Source organism: Orycteropus afer, unplaced genomic scaffold (assembly GCF_000298275.1).
Source record: "Orycteropus afer afer isolate SDZICR_OR568_19922 unplaced genomic scaffold, OryAfe1.0 scaffold00255, whole genome shotgun sequence".
Classification (NCBI taxonomy): domain Eukaryota; kingdom Metazoa; phylum Chordata; class Mammalia; order Tubulidentata; family Orycteropodidae; genus Orycteropus; species Orycteropus afer.
In genome coordinates, this window is record NW_006921842.1 from 4,453,182 (window position 1) to 4,458,892 (window position 5,711).

Genomic DNA, 5,711 nt, shown 5'->3' on the forward strand with positions numbered 1-5,711 from the left:
CACACACCATTGATTGTGACACATATTAACCTTGTTTGGACTCTGATTTGAATGAATCAATTGTAAAAAATACACTTTTGAGACAATTGGGGAAAATTTGCCTCTGACTATGTTCTTGGGTGATGCAAACAGTTAATGCCCTCGGCTGTTAACCAAAGATTGAAGTTCTAATCCACTCAAGGCACCTTGGAAGAAAGGCCTGGCAATCTTCTTCCCAAAAAATCAGCCATTGAAAACCCTATGGAGCACAGTTATACTTTGACACACATGGAGTTGCCATAAGTTGGAATCAACTTGATGGCAACATTTTCTTTCTTTCTTTCTTTTTTTAGGTTTATGGATAATTTGAAGGACCTACAGTATTATTATCAGGCAGGATAAAGGCATTATGGTTACAGGGGGAAAAAAGTAGTAGAGGTTCATCCTAAAATGCTTACCAATGAAATAGTTTGGTGTGTGGGAGAAAAGTGAGAACAGAGAGATGGAACATGGTAGTAACATGTTAATAGTTGCTAACCTTGGGAGTGGACACATTAGGGATTTTTTTATACTATTTTTTCTATTTCTGTATGTTTGAATATTTCCATAATGTTTAAAAATAGACTTTCAATAGGCATGCAAACTTTCCTAGTATATTATTGAATAAAAAAATTTAAAAAAACTTCATGAATTAATTTCAAAAGAAAAATTCGTCCATTCATTGATCCATTCCACAAATTTGTGCCAGCCATTGTTTCAAGTGCTGGGGAGAGAGGTACCCAAGACATGCACAGTTCTAGAATGACAATAAACATATAAATAAACAAGATAATCACAGAGAATGATGATAATTACAGAGAATTACAGGTATGACAGGAAATGAAAAGGTGGTAAGATAGAGTAATGGTTCTCGACCTGGAGTGATTTTTTTTTGCCAACAAGATCTCTGGCAATGTCTAGAGATATTTTTGGTTCTTACAATTGGTTAGGGGGTGACTATTAAACATCCCACATAGCATACGACAACCCCCTCAACAAAGAGTTATCCAGCTCCAAAATGTCAATAGTGCCAAAGGTGAGAAACCCTTAGCTAAAGAGTGATGGGGCTGGGGGGCCTAGCCTGGTCAGGAATAGCCTCTCTCAGCTGGCGTTCGAGTTGAGATGTGAACGATAAGTCAGCCAGGTACAGAGCTGAAAGAAGATCATTCAGGCACAGGACACAAACAAGCTCACCATGGGAGAGGCGCAGAAAGAAGACCTATGGTCGGATGTGGCTAAATAGGAAAGCATGAAAAAGACCAGGTTTACTGGTCTGATAGAGATTGGTGGAATCCCCGAGTGTTAGAGCTCCGTTGGCACTCAACAACCACGCCACACACCAGGGTACCCAACAGGAAATTTTATTTAAAGAGGCGAAAGGGCGCCTGCGCCGAGGAAGGACAGAAAAAGAAGAAGAGAAAGAAAATGAGTAAGAAGAAGTGGAAGAAAAGAGTGAGCAGCGGAGGGGGCAATCTTATATAGATCCGGGTTTAGGAGGTTGTATGTCAGAGCTGGGGGAAGGGGTCTTAACCTATCAGAAGCTATGTTGCCTTTTAAAATTCGAGCCTTGCAGGAAGCTCAGTTTCGGCTTCCTTTAACTGATTTATGACCTAGAGCGGGGCAGCAGGGAATGAAGAAGAACCCGGAAGAGCCACGCAAGATGGCCTGGCATATCTCTAACACTGAGACTATAGCCCTTAGACACTGTTCAGGCCTGGAACTGAATTCACCCCCATGGCTCAACTTTCAGCCAAAAGACATACAGGCCTGTAAGGTGAACAATGGGAGCTCTGGTAGCGTAGTGCCTAAGGCACTTGACTGCTAACCAGAAGACTGGCAGTTCAAACCCACCAGCCACTCCTCAGAAGGTTGATGGGGCAATCTACTTCTGTAGTCATACTGCCTAGGAAACCCAAGGAGGGGTCACTATGAGGCGGGTCTGACTTGAAGGCACATAACAATAACAAGGTGAACAACAACAAGGTGAACAATATCACCTGGGAGGTAGGTACACACTCCTTCAATCAATGACAGGAGATCAGAAGGGCAGCATTTGCCCAGGGATAAAGATCAGACGGCGGGAAGGAATGGGGAAGGATGAACGGAAATGGTAAACATGGGAAGAGTGCTGTTACATCTGGGGGTTGCAATGAACGTCACCAAACAAAATAGGTATGAATTGTTGAATAGAAAGCTAATTTGCTCTGTAAACTTTCACCCAAATCACACTAAAAAGTTTTTTTTTTTTTTTTTTTTAATGTGATGTAAAAGAAACAGAGTAAATGAGTATTTAGGCTAAAAGTAAAAATAATAATTCTTCCTTCCTTCTTTCTCTTTCTCTCTCACCCTTCCTTTCTTTCCTTCCTTCTTTCTCTTTCTTTCTTTTACTTAGTCAGTAGTTTTGGCAGTGACACCCTATCTTTCAGGCCCTAACTCTATTTCTTCAAGTATGCAAATGTGAAATAGATAAGGGCCTTGCCTTGCAGGAGCTTGTCTGATAAGGGATAGGATTATAAAGTCAGCCAGCCCTGAGCATCTGAAATTGAGTACAAGGGAACTGAATATCTTGAAGTCAAACTTCTTGAATTTCACAAACTGGCCTCAGGTACAGTCTGGTTTTAAACAAATGGATATGGGGCTTAAAGGTCTGTCACATCCAGCATGAGCCATGAGCTGACTCCCTCTGTCAGCCAGAGATCTGAAATCTCTGTAGCTGAGACTCCAAAAAAAGAAAAAAAAACACCAATAAGCCCTGATCTACTGGCTCCAAATCCAAGCTTCTTTCTACCATGAATTCTTGCTTTTTCGTTACAGTGACCATTTGATTACTCTTTTTTTAAAAAAATACATTTTATTGAAATATAATTTATATACATGATTACTCGCTTTTAAAGGTGCATCTATTCTATTCTAATTGTCACTGATTCACTGCATATTCAGAAGCAAAAGCGCACTCTACACAATAATAATAATACCAATAATAATAACAATGGCAGCAGCTAATGTTTACTGAACCATGTTATCATTCTAAGTGCTTTGTATGTATCAACCAATTCATTTAATGACAAGGACTTTAAATGCTTAAAAAATAAATAGCAGAAGTGAACACTTAACGCATTTATTTGCTCTTCCTAGTGTAAATAATCAGAAAGTGAACCTTGTTCTTTGTGTGTGATCTGAATAACAACTTTCCCCACCAAGGCTAAGACACCTAACTACCCATTTATGTTCCCTTCTAGAATGTATATTTATCACTGCTAATTAGTTGTCCTGTTGTCCAGAGTCTGCGTGATGCAGACAGTTAAGTGCTCAACTACTAGCGGAAAGGTTGGCAGTTTGAACTCATTGAGCGGTCCTCAAAAGAAAGGTCTGGTGACCTACTTCCTCAAGGCCATAGCCTTGAAAACGCTATGGAGCAGTTCGGCTGTGCACACATAGGTCTCTATGAGTTGGATCCACTCAACAGCAACGAACAGCAATTAGTTTTCCAGCCAGGAAATACATTTCTCAGCACTCCTTGAATCTAGGTGGGGCCGTGAATAGGTTCTCGCCAACGGAATGTGGGCAGAAGTGAGGTATGTTACTTCTGGACCAAAGCCTTTAGTAGATGGCTACTTTCTTTTCCTCCTTTTTGGTTGGATGCAGAGAACTATGTGGGTAGGAAGTTACAGTATGAAAGGTGCCACCCAGTGGAAACTGGTCTGCAGACCAGGAACAACTGCTTTGAATGATTATGTGAGGAAGTGATCAACAGCTATTGGATTAAGCCATCAAAATTTTGGAATGTATTAGTTACAGCAGCTAGCATTGCCCTAAGTGTCATATATATATATATATCCTTGCATAGGCTGGCGGTTCAAACCCACCAGCCACTTCTCGGAAGGAAGATGGGGCAATCTACTATCCATGGTGATACTGCCTCAGAAACCTGAGGAGGGGTTTCTATGAGTTGCGTCCGACTTGACGACACATAACAACAACAGACATGACAACAGTTCTTCTAGGAGGTTTCCTCAAAAAGTTTCCTCCCTTTCCCCTGCTTGGTAGCATCTCCCTAAGTATCATCTCAGAAGATGGCATCAGAAGAATTTTTGTACCATTCCCATTCCAGTCAGGGTGCCCTGGCCTGGAGCACACGACCATATCAGCGTGTCTGAGGCTTAGGACTTGATGTGTATGTTATGAAATATCTAAGGAAAAAAATGTGCCTGCCAGGGCTTGAAGCTTAAAGTTCAGGACCCTTTTTAAGATACAATAAAATTTATGCATAGAAATAAGTACAGGCCCTTGGAAGGCCCCTGAAACTTAAATTTTATTTGTATCACTCTACATACACCTCTTATGCTTACAGATGTTATGAGTAACCAGGGGATGGGAAATAAAAAGGAGACCGCCTACATGTTTCTCCTCATTGGATCCTCTGTTCTTAGCTAAGGTGCCCCAAAATAATGTAAAACCAAAAGTATTTACAAAACTGTATAAACCTTGAGAGAGCTGTTGCAACCAGCAAAAGGACATGGAGCCATGCAAAATGACTGGATAGAAGACTTTTTGCCAACCTTTCAAATGAGAATTTGAAAGACAGATTTAATTTGCTTTAGATAAATTAAAGTCTTATCTTACACCTTAGGTTCTCTCCACATTGCCCTCACATTCTTCTGAGGTTTCCTCTTCAGAGCTCTTCTCTGTCTCTGACTATTTCCTGAATGACGTCAACCACTTGCATGAGCCCTCCTTCCATGGATAACCCAGCTCTCTCCAAAATTAAGGGCTTGCCTCTCCAACTGCCCACCCCATGCGTCTCTACCTATAGTTCCCATTTGTTGTCGTTATGTGCCATCAAGTTGTCAAGTCGGACCCGACTCATAGTGACCCCTCCTTGGGTTTCCGAGGCAGTATCAATTCGGAAATAGATTGCCCCATCTTCCTTCTGAGGAGTGGCTGATGGGTTTGAACCACCAGTCTTCTGGTTAGCAGTCAAGTGCCTTAGGCACTACGCTACCATAGGTACCTCAAGCCCAACATGTACTGAGCTGCTCTCATCATCACCCCTTGTTCTGTCAACTAGTCCCCCTGTCTCAGCAGTAGAACTGTCATCCCCTCTCCAAACTAGAGACCTTGGAATCATGCCACACAACTTCTTCTCTCTACCCCACCTCTAGTGAGATACCATTTCTGTCCAGAGCTGGCTACATAGTTTGCAGGGCCCACTGCAAAATAAAAATGTGAAAGCCCTTGTTCAAACAGCATCTTTGGCTTTGGTGGTTGGTGCATAGATTTGAATAATAGTAGTATTAACTTGTCTTCCTTACAGGCGTATGGATATTATCCTATCACTGACAACATTGCACTTCAGGACAGATCTTGAAACAATCTTTGTGACTATGAGTGCTACACCATTCCTCTTCAATGTGCTCATTCCCAGCATGGTAGATCATATGGTTGTCTGATTCAACATGGCTAAAAACAGTCCATTTCAGCTTACTCATGCCTAGGAGTTCGATCTTTATGTGTTGCATTTCATTTTTGACAACTTCCAGTTTTCCTAGATTCATTCTTTATACATTCCATGTTACGATTATTAATGGGTGTTTGAAGCTGTTTCTAATAATTTTGAGTCATGCCACATCAGCCAATGGAGGTCCCGAAAGCTTTACTTTTGGGCAAGGAGCATCAATTATAGGTGAAAGAGA